The 18,157-nt window shown below is 45.8% G+C and overlaps 1 pseudogene; it reads left to right on the top strand.

Moving 5' to 3' along the window:
* Window positions 1-466: 466 nt before the first annotated feature.
* LOC119436463 (uncharacterized) lies at window positions 467-1,705 on the top strand (annotated as a pseudogene).
* The last annotated feature ends 16,452 nt before the right edge of the window (window positions 1,706-18,157 follow it).

Consider the following 18,157-nt stretch of genomic DNA (forward strand, 5'->3'; position numbering starts at 1 on the left):
GTTCACTCTATGTGCACATTGTAAATTATATAATGAGGAAGGGAAACTTTGAAGAGAGCAAACGGAGAACTGCATTGCAGAAATGTCCATTTTATTATTCTCAGAGGCCCCCGTTTCTTTAAAAATAAACTGAAGACAAAATAGGAAGCATGCGGATAGTGTTGAGAGTGTGAAGTCTCAGAAAGTATCGCATATGCTACAAGAGCTCTAGAGCAAGCTCATACAGTATTCCCACCAACATGCGCATGGTTAAATCGGGTAAAGATACCAGAATTGTATGTGTGGTATGGAGCACGTCAGCTCGGACGTGCCCAGGCGGCACGTCCGTCTTAGAAATCATTTATTAAACAATTCAATGCAAAGAGTCGACTCTTTGCATTGAATTGTTTACTAAATGATTCCTAAGCTTACATGCCTCCCCCCCTTCAAAAAAAGTATGCGATCAGTTGCTTCAGGCATTCAGAATTTATCGAAGTGAATATGTTGCTGTACTTGTAGGACAAACTAAAGACAGGGACGTCAATATAACTGCAGGATGTCAATTCCCTTTACATGCCCATCTTTGGTTTGCACTGCTGCTTTTTATACGCTAAAGATGCCTATATATATCTGCTTCAGTCCCACCACAGGTACCAACTACTTCCGATTGGCAGAAGGTGGCTGAAGGATTTTACGAAAAATGGAACTTCCCGCATTGTGTCGGTGCCGTGGGTGTGAAACACGTCCAGATCCAAGCCCCACCAAATTCAGGCAGCCTGTACTTAAACTATAAGGTAACGCACACATTGACCCTTTTTTGTTAGTAAATAACTATTTTCTATACATTAACCATTCATCGTTACAGGGCACGTACTCTATAGTACTTATGGCCATAGCTGACAGCAACCTGAAGTTTATCCTTGTAGACGCTGGGGCCTATGGGCGGCAGAGCGATGGCGGAACACTCGGAGCATCAAGACTGGGAAATTCTTGGAGCGTGGCCTCCTTGGTCTCCCGGCACCAAAATTCTTACCAGAATCTCCAACGGTGGCACCCCATGTTTTCGTAGGGGACGAAGCGTTCCAGCTTCGCCCTGACTTCCTTTAGCCTTACCCAGGCAGAGGCCTGGATGAAGGCAAACGGATATTCAACTACCGCCTCAGTGGTGCAAGGTTTGTTGCAGTGCTAAATTGATTTACTACGTGGATGTCATCACTGTGATGGCGGCAGAAAATGCTGACATAATTTGATGTACCGCTGGAGATCACAAGTGCAATGCACTTTATCAAAATTCTTTTCATTTCAGGAGGTGTGTTGAAAACGCATTTGGGGTGATGGCCTCGAGGTTTCGCCTTTTTCGCCGAATTATCCACCTGCTACCTGAGAATGCACATTATGTGGTAATGGCTGCATGTGTGCTTCACAATTTCTGAGGGAAGATGCAGCTTACATGCCACCAAACTATGCGGATACAGAAGACTGCTACGGCAACGTGACGGAAGGCCAGTGGCGGGAAGAAGACAGCCAAGCCATGTTCGAATTGGCGCCTCCAGTGGGCTATAACTACAGTCGCAATGCAGCTGCAACGAGGGAGATTTTCAAGGCCTATTTTACTAGCACGCAAGGAGCCGTGCCATGGCAGTGGACATTGTCATTGGTTCGGAAGCGGTGCTGCCGCTCTGCCGCCGCGATGAAATTCCAACTTGTTCGAACCTCGCCGCTCTAGCCATCAGTGCTGCCGTCGCCGCCGCTCGAAAGAGCTTTCTGCGACGCAGCGGCAGGATTCGCGAGCGTTTTCACTTGCATGTGATGAAATTGATGAAAAAGTTCTTTGCTCGTCACGCGGTCGCCCATCCGCCCTGCATGATGTGCTGCGTACGTGCGTGCGCCTCTTCAATGCCGTGGATGAGGGCTTAACTGCTATCGCCGGAAACGCGAAAAAAGTACCCGACTCCCGCCGGGATCGAGCCCGCGCCCGCTGCGTGGGAGCCGGATACTCTACCACTGAACCATGCAAGCGCTTGCTATTGGGCAGCGGAAACATGCCTTAATACGCTCCCAAGCACGCAGGCGGAGACGACTCGAGCTACCGCCAGTGTGGTGGCGCCATCTAGTTAAGGTGCCTGACAACACGGTGCGCCCGACATGTAGTCGCAGTTGTAAGGCTTGATTGGGCTCAGCAGACTGCTGTGCAGAGAGCATTACAACCCTCAGATCGCCGTCGACGCCGGGCGGACAGTTCAGATCGTTCTCACCAAAACAAGGCGAACTGCCGCGAAGACCCTGTTGCGCGTGGTGCCCAAATTGGAGCTACTCTTGAGCCGCTCCACCAGCTTACGCTGTGACTGTGCTGCGTGTGCTGCGCAGGCGTGTGACTTTTTATTGTAATGTGTAAAAAGGTTGCATTCTGCTACACCGCTCCTTAGTGACTGCTGATATACAGTTTTGCCGAACCTCGGGCATGTCAAGGAGCTGAGGTATTTGCACTCAGTGTTGAAAAAAACGCTATAGAAAGCTGCGATCTCTCCACTAGCATTTCTGCAACCCACAGCAGTAGCTCGGTGGTCATGGCATTGCGCTGCTGAGAACGAGGGCGTGGGTTCGATTCTGACCATGGCGGCCGCATTCCGATGTCGTGACGCAGTGCAAAAACGCTCGTGTGCCATTGATTAGGTCCACGCTAAGGAACCCCAGAACATCAAATTAATCCAAAGCCCTCGGCTAGGCCTCCGTCATAACCAGTGTTGTACACGTTCCTCAAAAACAGGAACGAAAGCTCGTTCCTCGTTCCTTCCCAATATTGATCCCGTTACAAGTTCCTTTAATGTGAAAGGAACGCGTTCCTGTTACACTTCGAACATTGGAAAGTGTCGTTACATTTGATTTTTTAAAATTAAAATATAGTGTCGGAGAATCCTAAATTAGGTGAGGAATTTAAAACTCACATCGAACTACGCGTATATTATACGAATTTCAACATCGCCGATAGCAAATCATCTGGAGATAAGAAACGCTCCTAGACGAATTTGTTCAGGGAACACAAGTGCAACACTTATGGCACCTTCCACTTCCGTCTTCAAATGCGCAGTCAGGATACTGCGCTTCAGATGTGGAAATAGAAAGTTACTCACATGCATCAAAATAATTAAATTTCTTGCCCAAGAAACCGCATCGAAAAGGAACAATACATAGGCGTTTAATGAATGCTGGTTCAATATTGCAGTATGAGCGGAAGAAAAATGCCCTCTACACATATTCGCAACTTAGCAAAGTCCTTTGTTTGAACTCAGCAAGAGTTGAATCTCGATGTTGGTATCTGACAGACGAACCCTTTTCTCCGTCAGCACTTCGTTGGCAATGTTGAAGAGCCATTCCACCTAAGTGCTTGAGGGTACTGCCATGCTGCACTTGAGGAAAAGTTGGTTCAGTCCCTCGAAGTTCTTCATCTGGGACAGCGGGCAGTCAACTGGTACCAGCAGGTACCGCGACAGCTCATTCTGTTCCTCGGCTGGAAGGGTTTGGTGCCCGAACGATAAGAAATGTTCGGGCGCGGATGAGGTGAAAACATATGCGCTGGCTGGTTTGGTCACCACAGCCAACCCTGTCTTTATGTTTATGGTCTACAGGAGGGAGCGTCACGTGACAATCTTGAAGCCCAGTAATAACAAAATGTAGCGGGGAACTCACGAAAAAATGCGCCATAGTCACGTGACAGGCAAGCGGTGTTCTTTGCTCGTCACGCGGTCGCCCATCCGCCCTGCATGATGTGCTGCGTACGTGCGTGCGCCTCTTCAATGCCGTGGAACGTTTACAGAAGGAACGCCGTTCCTTCTGCCGTTCCCTAGTAAACGTAACGAGTTACCGTTACAGTTCCACCTCCCCTTAATGTAACGGTGGCGTTCCTCCCAAAAGGAACTCGTTCCAGGAACGACTTTCCTTGAAACGCTGTTCCGTACAACACTGCTCATAACCAACTGTGCAGTTTTGGGACCAGGACCAGAGACCACCCCACCCCTTTAAAAAATAATTAAAAAGCCCGTCTTGCTGACTTGCTTCCGGTATCATGGCGCATACCCACTGCGGTGGATTGGCCACGAAGCCGGCGGTTAAACGGGTGAGGTGGGGGAGAGAACTTGAGGGAAAAAGTAATGTGAAGGCACAGTTGAAATTATCTAGTGAAACAAACTGACGTTAATCATTTTTTCTTAAAGGAAAACATGTGCTTTTTAAAAGGAGAGCAAGGTAGAAGGTAATCAATGTTAATTAATCTAATTGAAATTTTGTAAATAATAATTAATAAATCAGTAAATTTACGTAAATTGGAATTTTGTAAAATAATAAATAATAAAGCAGTAAATTAAATAGGTATTCTCCTTTTCTCACAAAGGAACTCGCATACTGCCCTGCATACGTTCTTGTGGCTAAAACCCAATGTCCGTCTGCAGCCGTGGAGGTGTGTCCCTGAGAAGCATTCGGTTTAGATGCGAAGCGTCTTACGCTCGGGGCTATGTCCCTCCCTGAATCCGCCGTGCGGCGTCCACACCCGCACTGCGCATCCTCCTCCCCCTCCTCTCCTTGTCTCATCACCTCTCCTCTCAGCATTCCTCCTCTCCTCTGCGACGCTCCTCTCCTCTCCGGATTGCGCAACGAATGGCAACGCCTGCGGCTCCGTGCGCGATAATAGACAGTTTTAGTTTAGCGTTAGCGTAATAGCGGGGTTACGGGAAATAGCGTTACCGTTCCGCAAACGAACTTTGCAGAAAGAGAGTTTTAGTATAGCGTGATAGCGTAGTTTACGTGCGGGACGCTATTCCATTACGCTTTGAATTTCGCATACACAGGGCACCTAATTCTATGTGTGTGTGCGTCCGGAAAGTGCGATAGGCAGCGCAGTGGAAGCCAGGAGCGCGTTGTATTTTTACTTCACATGTCCGTCGATCTGCAACGAAACAGACAAGCAGTACAAGCTGTCTACCATAGCCTCCGACATCCTCCCATCTCAGAGGCCATATGCCGTCGTCGCGCTTATCTTCCGACTTTAGCGACAGATGGCGCTCGCATCTCAGAAAAAATTTCTCTCGTTAGGCTTAGGCGCGTTCGAAACGAGAAGCGATCTCGAAAATTCCTCAAGATTAGCCATAACACTCTCTCGGCGAAGCGGCATGAGACTAAGCAAAAGCCGTTTACGCAGTCATTTGCTACGAACGAAGTGAATTCTACAAAAACAACGCCAAATTCAGTTCGAAGCGGGCGACCGGGACCGCCGCCATGTTTTACGTACACTACGTACACCACGCTAACACGGTAACGTTAACTCTGAGAAATAGCGTGCGCACGGTAAACGGTATGGGTCGGTTAGCGTTCTGCGCATGCGCACTTCGATCCCGCTATTCCGGTACGCCCGCTATTCCGGTAACCACGCTAAACTAAAACTGTCTAATGCGAAGCAGCTTAGCTTAGAGGTGCGACGGTAGGCACCCCAAAGGCACCGGCAACAATCACCAACGCCGCGCACTTTCGGTGCGAACGCGGGCAAAACGCCAACGGCATCGACAACAGCTCTGCGCGTTTCTGGTGCTGCTGCATGTCCAAGTTTATACAGCTGATCAAAATTCCTTGAGTCGACCCCATGGCTGCTTCGCATACTACTCAGGGTTCCCCTACGGGAAGATGGTGTAATTTTTTTCTCTTCCTTGACACATTTGTGCTATAAAAGTGTCAAGTGCCACTGTTTTGTTCAGAGTTCGTGCAAATATTGCGAAAAGTGACGCTACAGTGCTGCAAAGGCCACTCGCGGCATTTCTGTGGTAACAAAGAATTAAGATCCCGCAAAGTGCCGCGATCCATATGAGGCGACCAAAGCCTTTTTTCTGGTTATTTGCCAACCCGCGCTGCTTTATAGATTTGGTTTCTGACTGGTACCGCATTTATGACTGGTGCCTAGCTGTGCGACAGATAGAGTGCTGTGTGCGAAGTACACAAGCAAGCTTCGCGCCCAGGTAAGCCCATCAGTGTTTCTGCAACTACAAGGACGAGGTCCGTCTTTTATTTTTTTCAATTAGCCATGTTTTAGTAACCGCGCTCTCATCATCATCATCATCATCAGCCTATATTTTATGTCCACTGCAGGACGAAGGCCTCTCCCTGTGATCTCCAATTACCCCTGTCTTGCGCTCGCGTATTCCAACTTGCGCCTACAAATTCCTTAACTTCATCAACCCATCTGGTTTTCTGCCGACCTCGACTGCGCTTCCCTTCTCTTGGTATCCATTCTGTAACCCTAATGGTGCACCGGTTATCCATCCTACGCATTACATGGCCTGCCCAGCTCCATTTCTTCCGCTTAATGTCAACTAGAATATCGGCTATCCCCGTTTGTTCTGTGATCCACACCGCTCTCTTCCTGTCTCTTAACGTTAGGCCTAACATGTTTCGTTCCATCGCTCTTTGTGCGGTCCTTAACGTGTTATCGAGCTTCTTTGTTAACCTCCAAGTTTCTGCCCCATATGTTAGCACCGGTAGAACGCAATGATTGTACACTTTCTTTTCAACGACAGTGGTAAGCTCCCAGTCAGGATTTGGTAATGCCTGCCGTATGCACTCCAACCCAATTTTATTCTTCTGTAAATTTCTTTCTCGTGATCAGGGTCCCCTGTGAGTAATTGACCTAGATAAACGTACTCCTTTACAGATTCTAGAGGCTGACTGGCGATCCTGAATTCTTGTTCCCTTGCCAGGCTATTGAACATTATCTTTGTCTTCTGCATATTCATCTTCAACCCCACTCTTACACTTTCACGGTTAAGCTCCTCAATCATTTGCTGTAATTCGTCTCCATTGTTGCTGAATAGGACAATGTCATCTGCAAACCGAAGGTTGCTGAGATATTCGCCGTTGATCCTCACTGATAAGCCTTCCCAGTCTAAATCCTACCCCGAACCGCCCTCTACTGTGCGTTTATTAACTCTCCGATTAATTAACTACAACAACAACTATTACTACTGTACTGCTCTATTGCACCTTTGCTACTATTTGACCGCTATAAAAGCAGTGCACGACCTCACAAAAGGTCACTCATAAACCCCAAAAAACCCAAATCAGATCTCTTAGGGACAGTCGGTGAAAAAAAAAAAATCTCGCTCACTGTGAAATTAATATTTTGCGTTGAATATAACCAATACATTCAGCCTCCAGTCATTCATGCTGAATGTCGATCCCTGACTGCTGCAGTGATGCTCATATAAGCCTTGTTCTATCGAGAAGGATAAAACTTCGTGTCCTCGGTCTGGTGAGTAGCCTGGTCGTTTCTTTGAATTCCAATAGAACGGTCATTATCCAATGTTTTCTCTGATATTAAAATTTCTTTGCTGCCTCTAGGATTGATTCGACTCGATTTCAATTGTCCCACTCATAGAGACCAAGAAGTGAACGAGAAAGTGCTAAGCTTAATATAAGTATGGTACACTGTCCACTGTTGCGCGTGAACTGGACGAATGCGAAAATCACATGGTGTACCAGTTGGAGCCAACGTGCCGAAATGTTTGACATGTTTTCCATGCGAGCTGGCCTTTCCCAGTCGTACTGATGGTGGGATCTTGAGAGTGCGCGTCGCTGGTGCAGAAAGCCAAAGAGCATTTCTGCAGTTCCTCAAGTCGACAGGGATCTGCGACCATTTATATAGACTGGGTGTCCCCAACCACGTGTACACAAAACTACTGTTCTTTCTCGCCCCTTCTTTCTCTCTTTTCGTCCCTATATCGCCTTTCCCCAGGGCAGGGTAGCAAACCAGATCTGCGTGTAGTTAACTTCCCTGCTACCGTTCCCACTTTCTCTCTCTCTTTCTCTCTCTGAGTGTGTCACTGGAAAGCGCAATCTAAACCCAGCTGGGTGAGGTAACATAACCTAGAGTCGCTGTATATGACTAACATAACATACTCACCGATGGTCCCTCTTGCCCGACATGCAAACTTGGCGAACACCGCGCTGAGGACTCTGTAATGGAAGCCAGGGAGGATGGTCTCTTAGTTATCGTGTCACTAAATACCGTTAATAAGATACCCTTTGGTGAATAGTCATACTACGCGAATTACGGCCGGCTGCGTGACATTCCGAATCTCCGGGTGAAAGAATTCCAGAGAAATCCGGCTAGGCTAAAGTTAACTGTTATGTAGGGCTAGTCAAATCAGCTGATAATGCCTAAGTTGCGCGACTGTGTCCCTGCGTATGGCAGTCAATACAATGTCTCCACGGAGCGCAAGGCTCCCATTTGCACACTTTCCGCTCTCTCTCTCTCTCTCTCTCTCTGATATGCGATGAAAGGGCTACAGGCACTGCTGACTCCCCCCTCTCGCACACTCAGTAAACCTGAGGGCAAGTGCCTGCATCGTCCTCGGACTGTGGGCTTCTTTTCTGTCACATACGAAAAGCATACACCAGCTCGTGTCACTGGCAGATCACCACCTCTGTGGACCGAGACTACTCGGCGGATTTCATCACAGCAGCAGGAAGAACGCCACCGAAGCCCTAGAATAGCGGCCTATACTTTATTTGTACTTAATACCTGAAGTGTGTTTTCTCCTGCCTCAATGATGCGTTGTCTTTAGTTGTGTTGAAATGTGACGCACAGCTGCGAAATGCGTGCCTGGTTAAAAGATACCTGGAAGCTGTGGCGAACGAAACTATATTCGGCAAATTAAAATAGCAACTGAAAGTTCGTTAAGTCCTAACCGATAACTGTCGTTTTCTTATTTAAATCTCAGCAGCCAAAGAAGAGAGAGGTCTCTTATGCTTTCTGGGTGTCGAAAAACTTCGTTTGAAATTAGCAGTAATACTGCTTATACATTCTACTGAACATTCATACTATTGGCGTTAGAAGTTTGTTGGGATGGGGGATCTGCAAAGATCAATTTCCGTGATACCTGAGCACGCATTTAGAAGGAAGAAAAACCAAAAGGGAGAAAAACCGTAGAGGGTAGCCAGAGCCGCGCCCGAGTGGATACCCTGCACTTGGACAGAGAAAAAAAGGATAACCGGAGAAAACAGGCCGAGGAGAAGGGAGAAGACAGAATTCTGTTCCCAAAGCGGAAACCTGAATGTTGTCTTGCATTTGCATAGTACTGTATTCAAGAATGTGACTACAGCTTACGCGTCGCTCGTAACAAATACCACTGGCGTAGCGGGGGGTTTTAGCACCGCATTGATGCGTTTACGCGACCACGGCCATTCGTATTCTCTTATCACTGAAATCATTGCCCAGAAAGGCATCTCAGCGTTTTCCTGATGATTTGCTCTGTATTCAAAGCCTACACTCTTGATGTGCATCCGGCGTGAACAGGGCATCATTTTGTATCTTTTCTGCAGACAGCCCTAAGAGCCGCCCTTCTGCCTTGCAGGTTGATAAAAAAGGGGGCGCTCCTATTGGCTCTTGTCGGGATGAAACCAAGCGAACCCGGGCTGTGCGCACCCGGTGTCCTTGTTTAAAGATGGACACGGGCCAGCACGATCGAGTTCGCTTGATGCGTAAAAGCGCCAAGGGTGGGCGGGAAGTCTGACTTGCTCTTCTGCGCCTCAAGTCTTCTGCAGCGTCAGCGAAGGAGACCGTTGAGCACTGAAAAAAACGTGGGCTGGCGCGGATGCTTGACTGAGCATTTTGTTACAACCGAGGGCGTTCGCGCGACGATGAAATTTGCGAGTGATGAACATGGCAGACGATTGAATAAATATAAAAGCAGAAGCTAGTTTAACGGAATGAGCATTATTGCTTGTTCTTGGACGAGCTACCCGAGCGAGAGCAAAAGGCGGAGAAAATGAAATTAATGCGTGGAATGTTTGTTTCTACTTGTAGTTGCATTTATCTCATAAATTTAACGAATTATGCTTAATGATATGATATTTGCGTACTGAATACAGCAGCAGGCAATAATATAGTTGTGCAAATTTTTCGGAAGGCCATTGTTCCTGTTTGCAATAAATAAAGCAGAACAAATAATAAGGAGCGGAGAATCGGAGATAGAGAAAAATGCTTTTTTAGGAGGGGCTTATTAGCTGAGCTGACAACGCAAGTCCCAAATGCCACTGGAATGTCCGTTTTACCTTCTCTCAAAGTGTACAAATGAAAAAAAAGAAAAAGAAAAAAAAAGACTTTCCCGAAGGCTCCTTGGCTACTTCGCGGACGCATTTGTTCACTGGTGCAAAAATATGAATTTTACTGAATTTGTCGATATATTACATACCCGTTTAGGGGTTCTATACGGAGGATGGTATGGAAGAATGAGTTGTCTGGCTGAATATGTTTTCAAACATATCTATAATCTGAATACGGTAACTACAGTGAAGCACGTGCTCTTCATTAATAACGTAATTAGCTTCACCTAGTCTGCTAACTTGATCATTTACTGTAATTAAGTGGCGCGTGCACCGCATTAAGCTCCTTACATGCGATACAGATTCAGCGGATGTTGCCAGAGTTTCTAACAAATAATAGCACTGCTTGAATTTCTGTGATAATTGGAACACGCAAATAACCTGCAAGTTCAGTGCGAAACCAACTATTTTGTTGCGGCCGACATTGTGGCAATCCCACAGATGTGATAGGCTTCGCAACTAAGGAGATCTGCTTAAAAAGGACGCCTGATTTACGCCGAGAACGCCTCTTACGATCTTACTTAAACAAATAAATAAAAGGATGCTCGTTTATCCTGGCGCATGCACTAATTGTGTGCACCTTTCTAGATAGTTCCTAAAATGTATTTATATTGAGTAAGTTTTTCACATGTACAATTGACAATTCATATTATTCGGGAACAAGCGTCTACTGAGGCGCTATAACGTAAAGCTATTCCAAACTTTTCAATTCCAATTCTGCAATCAGTCCACCTGGCCCCACCATGATCGGTCAAAACATTTTCGGGCCACTCCCAACTTCACCTGTCTGTCACGCGACGTCACGGAAACCACGATAGCCCTGCATCTGATATAATGTGTACACACTGATTAGGCACGATTAAACCGCACAAAAGAACCATTAGCCCTCTGCTATTGGTCAAATGTTTTCTGGCTACGCCCACTTCGCCTGTCTGTCACGCGACCTCACAAAACCGCGAAAACTCACCATGTCAAAGTGACGTGTACGCGAAAAAAATGCATTAATATGCTGAACAAAACTGAAAATTTTTCTGAACAGCCACAGACTGCCCCATTCCGAAAGGAAGAGAAGATGGCTCCCCGCCGATCGCTCAGGCCCTCGCTACTCGCACCTGCCGGTGAACATGTATTTCTTTGCTCATGATAAACTTTTTTGCGTGGCAGTAAAACGTTATCGAGCCCTTGTGTCTCAGACAGCCTTGAGGGTCTGCCTGTAACTCTGAATTGAGCGAGACGGTGGGCTCACCTTGTGTACTGCAGTACAAATCAGCAACACTGGTTTGCTGAACTCCTTGTATCTTCACAGTGCGAACCTAATTTCTTGTCAGAGGCACATGGGAGGTTCGCGTCACTTTTTCTTGCTATTGGGGCAGTGACACTGTGAAAGGTAAATAACCCGTCCTTTCGCTCGAACTGGCTGCGGAGAACACAAAGAGACAGAATTGAGTGAGTCGGCACATAAAGTTCGGTTTGCTCTCGCCGGCACGGTGTCACCTCAAGCAAGCGAAATGTGTGATTGCGTGCTGCATTTTTTTCCAATAGAAGTGTACTTTGCGTTATTTTCGTATAAAGTTTTTGTCCCTATAATTTGAGATATGCCGTAAATACCCCATCGGCTTCAATTCAGAGCATTTATGACGAACCTTCGATATCATATTGAGTAGTCGTGGCAACGACCACAGTGAGAACGGCAAAGACCACAGTGCGTGCCTTGTTGGCTAAAATGACAGCCTATCAACATGCGTCATTCATGCGGACCCGTTGTGGTAAGGTGATTGTGCGGTCCGTTTCGATACGAACTAATATGACGATCGTAATTCTGGAATGAGATGCTTGTGCCGTGTCACCGTAAACAGCATCATCCTAAGATTCGCTGAGGCGTAAGCTTCGTCAACAGAAGTGGGAAGACAAACTTAACTGGTAAGAATCAAGCAGATCTTGGTAAGATGACCATGTCTATGACGTACTGCTTCCCGCTAGGCAAAGTGGCGTGTGCAAAGGCACAAGACGGAGAAGTTTATGAGTGATGATGATGAAACAATGCAGCGTGTGACAAGTCCAACGCCCGATATGCGCACCATGTGCAATAGGCGCGCCATCAACACATACGCGCACAATAGCACATTGTACAAACAGGCGTTACAGTCGAAAGATAACAGACTGCTCCTGTGCATAATAAACACGCACATACGTCGGGAATGCGTAATAGATAAAAATCTAGGTCTTCAACGCACATAAACTCTGACGCTGCGTTTGTTGCTTTCATGCAGAGCTGCCCAACTTTGTCGACGCACCATGCAATGTACAACGGTGGAACGGAATTTCCGGGACCCGGTGATTCCGACCAGTATTCGTAACCGCAGATCCCCCGTCCAGCTTATAAACCCACTGGGGTATAGTTTTGTTTCAATGGAGTTTCACAAACGATTTGACAAAATGCAGAGGCAGGGTAGCAACGTAATACCTGAAAAAGTTCCTTCACCTTAAGTTATCTAAAGTGTAAGCCAATCTTCTATCGAGGTCTGCCTGTTCATTGCGAGTGATTCCACAGTGATGTCTCACGCCACATCAGTGAGAACGGTGAGTGAGTTGGTGGAGAAAGTGCATTGCGTGACGCCTTGCCTGCTGAAATTCTAGCTACGTTTAATGGAGGTTTCTGCCACGGGCTCTTGACTTGTTTTCGTTTGTCCGGAATAGTCGTTGTAAACAGCGGCGGCCTTTCTCTTAACATGTTGAATACATAAGGAACCACACCGGCATATACTGTAGTGCCTACTAGCGAAAAGGAGAGAAAGAGTGAGAGAAAGAGTGAGAGAAAGAGATAGATAAAGACTGCAGCGAGGGCTGGAGAGTTTAGCCTAGTCACATGCCTGACATGCTCCTCCAGGTGATAAGGGGAAAAACAAAAATAAAATATTGATGCCAAAATGTCGTTCCGCATCACTCCACAGAGAACGCAGAGAACTCCACGAACCAGTTCACAGAAGAGCCGCTGTGTCACATAAAATAACAGTCTGAGGATGGGCAAGGAAGAACTACTGCTTTAAGTTCCAATACTGTTAGAAGGTACTCCTTGTGAGCAGTACACTTCAAGTGTGAATTACGCGGCAGTTAGAATTAATCTGCCGTATTCGTTAAAGTGTATCTTTAATGGTTGGGGGGTAGAGGTATTTTTTAGTCAAAGAACATGATTTTCGAGGCATTGATAAGGCAGGACAGCCTCTGTATTTAACTATAAGTTAAAAGAAATACGCCACGACATGCCCGTGGGAGCAGGGGGCAGACCACTCAAAAGGAACAACGCTTGGTGTCGTAAGTGGGACCATCTCAAATCGGCACAAAAAATAGCACACCATGCGCAACTCACGTGTATGCGGCAATAGACCCGTTCAAATTCTAATGGTAGGGAAGATTACTCTTGAGCCATGAAATGAATCCAAGGAAAAGAAAGAGTAAGATTGACTATTGACGACTCTCCACGGTTGTGCAAGCTGTCACTGCCTTTACTTCCGTTCAATCTTCTCTCCGTCATGTGTTCGTTAGCCTCAATGGCTTCAGGCTCTTAAAAATAACTCTGGTCACATGCATTTAAAGCAGGTTATTAGCTGTGCCATTTCATTAGAGTAATAGGTTGATTGCGTTTAACGTCTCAGAGTAAAAAAAAAGATTCTCTGAGAGATGTCAAATACTAGGCGGCCCCGGATTGATTTTGTCCACCTGGGATTCTTCAACATGCACTAAAAAAGCGGTAAACGAGTGTTCCTGCGTTCAGGACCCGTCCGAATGCGGGCACCGTAGCCTGGACTGAAACCCACAACCTCGTGCTTGGTATAGCACAACGCCATAGCCACTGAGCCGCCCCACCGGGTGTGCTGATCAGTGAATGTGCGAATGCTTAGTGAAGCGGTTGAATAAATTATATACAGCCTGTGTCCCGTGCATTTGGGGCATGGAAAGATTCCCTGGTGGTCAAAATTAGTCCCCCACTACGGTGTGCCTCATAATCAACTCGTAGTTTCGGCACGTAAAACCCCAGAATTCAATTCAATTCAAATCAAGTGATATACAACTCATTCAATACGTGCAGTTGTATTTATTTTCGTCCTGTGCAATGCGTAACATCATGCAATGATTATGTTGCACTACACCGTTCACTAGCTATGCCACAATGCAAACGCCAAATAAGGCGAATGCAAAGTGTGAGACCTCGACGCAGTGATGTCACGTGCACGAAGGGGATGTGTGATGCTTTTCGAAGGAAGTATTGTGACGAGATAGATATGCACTGACAATTACAACGCATGTCAAAACATATTTAAGGAATCTAGGCCCGTTCTGCCACAGTGGAGGATTGGCCAAGGACGGGCGCATATGCCCAGCAGGCAGACACCTTGTGTTATATACCCAACCTACGCGGGACTACACACCAACAAACGACAAGCGCAATCGGGGGAAAGGCAAGAGAGCGAACGCTTACCTTTAAAACCAGCGAAGCTGCGATGTTTCGCCGCCAAAGATAATATCGGTTCCCTCCGCCACGCGCTGCTTCTGTGATCACTTCTCTGCCGCCACTGCATGCACTGAGCTCCGAGTAACGCACTTTATCAAGTATTTATATATTTTCAGACAGTCTTCAATGCTTTCATTAGCTCTTAGAGTGATTCAGCTAGACTTGTGCAAGGTTCCAGGCTCCAAATTATACTTCGATCTAGTGCTTAAAAAATAGTTTGAAATTAGTGTCACACTTTTGTAAGGGGTTTTACAAAAGTGTGAAAGGATGAATTTCTTCCACTTTCCCTAAGTAACCCACAATAATATTTTTTACGTGAGTGCTCTTCAATATAACTCGTTATTCTTGCAACACCCAATTCCGATCCGACCCTTTCATTTTATTTTTAATCGCTACTGCTTTACTCCATACGTGATCTCTGCTGGGCGGGAATTAGTTTGTATTTAATCCTTTCTTGGGACTCCCCCGATTGTCCCATATAATTGCAACTGCTCCAGCAGGTGTTGCAATGTACCCATATCTATTCCTTCGAAGATTCATTCCGGCTGGAGTTTTGGGTCTCTAAAGTAATCGTTGCAAAACTCCCGACAGTTGTTACCTCTAGTTAGTGAGACTTACAATTTTATGTGACTCCCACAATCAACACGTGCCTTTATAATCTCATCTGCATATGATACGCAACGTCCTTCGCATTTCTGCAAGTTTCATCTCGGTCCAGCATTTAGTTCTTCTACAATTGGTGAGCAAGCTTTATTTTTTTCAATCTTCTTTTGTCTTGTTAGTGTCTTCTTTCTCTCTTTTCCGAAGCTTTCTTGCGTCCAGTTTTTTTTTTTCACACAAAAAAGTGATTCCAATTAACATTAACAGCTTTATCGTAAAAGCAAATGTAAACATTTTTTCTGGCCTGATTCAAGACGACGTGTCAGGGTGCTTTAGCTACGAAGGTGCGACGGAAAAGTAATGCAAACAAACAGATTCAAATAAGGCTGCCTATTTATTATCAATTTCGTTTGTTATTTACCATAATTCCGCTGTATGATACAATAGGAAGATTTCAGTGATAGTTTACGAAGACATGATGAATGGAAATTATGCATTCACATCATTGGTTCAAGAAAATAACACAGAAAACGCATGTCGTAGACTATTAGTATTTAATGGGTTTCATTCTTTTCTGGCAATACGAGTGGCGAGTACTCACAGATACCTGCGATCAACATGAGGAAATATATCGCGGGCTGTCAGATTACGATACGGTGCAAAAGAGTAATCGCAATAATTCCTGCAATAAGAAAATGACAGACTAAACTTTCTGACGGAAAATTGGCGGAAAGAGTTGGTGTTGCCTCGTCTATTTTGTCATGAATATTATTTTTGTGTTTAACCTAGGCTTGGTATGTACACTATGGGATAGTACATTTTATTGAAAGGAAATGACCTCCACGAATTAAAATTATTGAAGAAGACATGAACAGTCAGGGACTTTGGTGTTGAAGCATCCGCCTATAGCACTATGGCAAGGTATAATTACTTGTCATTTGGTAAGCGCACGGTTAAGAAATTCACCCGTCGTGATATCCTAGCGGTGTTGCTGAATCGAAGACGGCAGGTTCGATCGATTCCCGGCGGCGGTGACCTCATGCCGATGGTGGCGAAATGCAAGAGTACCCACACGCTCACATTCATTTGCGCGTTTAAGAGCGCTAACAAGGCTGAAAGCTGGGCAAGTTGTTTCATGTTCACTGTGAAAAGCAGCACGTCAATGAACATGGATGGACAGAAGGAACACAAGAATGAGCGCTGACTCGCAACTGACGCTTTCCTGAAAACACGGGAACCTAAATACATGCGTTATCAAAACCCAGTTTAAAAAGGAACAAAGAAAACAAAGATTGCAGTGGCACCACGGAAAGAAAATATCGTGGTCTGCCTAAAAACGCCACTTCTTTCTGAGTGAGAGCTGAGTGCGTCTTTTAGAGCACAAGGAAAATACGGGGCGCAGAAGGCAGGAGACGCGCACAGGGGCTGACTTCCGACTTACACGTGCCAACTCATACCCTGTTGAACCAAGGCGGTCAAAATTATTCCGGTGCCCTCCACCTCCCATAGGGCAAGCGTACCTTTTAGAGGTAAAAAAAGAAGAAGAAAAAAGCGGTCTACTGTGCTGGTGCGTCTAGAGAACTGCGTGGCGAAGAATGCAAACAACCTTATCCACTATTCAGCAGTCCTCTAGCACTTAGAAGTCCACTATTCCCATGAGCTAGTCGCGTCCGGGCAGCAGAAAAACTCCTGCCCTGGTTATAGTCCTCAATACTTTTATGATCAGCCCAGGGAGCAGAGTGAGGATTAGCGAACACTTTGCTTCCTTCACTGTGCTTGTAGTTCGTTTAGGAAGAGAAGCTGCGCATTTGTCTCTCGGACTGCTAGGCTTGTTCCAAACAACGTTCTGTATACGGAAGCGCATTTTCCATGTTTACGAAGTACATTTCGTATTCTCGCAGCCCAGACGCTCTTAAAGAAGTATTATTTTCCTTTAAACTGATCTCATTATGTTTTTTATTGATGAACGAAGTAAATCTTTTACACGTCGGTCGTGGTTTGAGCACCCATGAGATTGTATTTGTGCATATACAACTAGCTGCCTTAAATGCGCATATTCGAGGTGTAGGTCAAACTGGTCCGTGCAATCAGGGCCTTAATACTGGTTTGGCGACATTGTCTTCTTAAATGTTACACTTCTGTCACCCAGATACTTAAATTGATTTCCTTTTGCTCATCTGCAAAGGGACAGTGTAATGGCTAATGATGACTCCTTCTGTGGGGAGAAGACTGGTGTAGCTATTTTCTCTCCTTCTCTCTGTTGGTCCTCTTCCCTTCGCCTTCCGGATTTCACGCCTGTTTTCATTGCTGAGCGATTGGCGATTGTTACGGCCCTACGCGATGTGCCTTCCCTTACCAAGAATCGACAACTTTCGTTGTAGAAGACAGATCGTCTGACCGTTCTGCGCTTTCGACGGCCTAGAAAACAATTCCTTTTATGGCATTCCACCCTTCAGTCCCTGAGGATTCGTCCACTTCGTTTGCTATTAGGAACTGTGCTAACGCTTTGCTAGTTACGCTGTGCTAGCTACGCAAAATCTACTTGCACAGGCGATTTATATGTTCTTTGGCGGACACAATTTTCAGGAGAAATTAGAGTCACAAAATGCGCAATTAACAAAAATACCTTAATTAATTTTACTGTCGTCAAGATTATGTTGTGTGTTTATATTTAAAACAGTAAGACAATCGTATTTGAACATTCATTTGATTCTCCTGAAGCGCGTTTGTTCTGAGATATTCATCGTCAAATATGACACTCGGTCAGCTGAAACACGCAAAGTGCCTCGAGCGGCCAGTCGCGCGGCAATTTTGTGTGTTGGATTAATGAAAATTATGGTCACTGACCAAGTCAAAAGGGTGCTTTGACGTTTCGGAACCTGTACAGGCTCCGAAATGTCAAAGTACCCTTTTTTGACTTGGTCA

Source organism: Dermacentor silvarum, chromosome 1, assembly GCF_013339745.2.
Source record: "Dermacentor silvarum isolate Dsil-2018 chromosome 1, BIME_Dsil_1.4, whole genome shotgun sequence".
NCBI classification, from domain to species: domain Eukaryota; kingdom Metazoa; phylum Arthropoda; class Arachnida; order Ixodida; family Ixodidae; genus Dermacentor; species Dermacentor silvarum.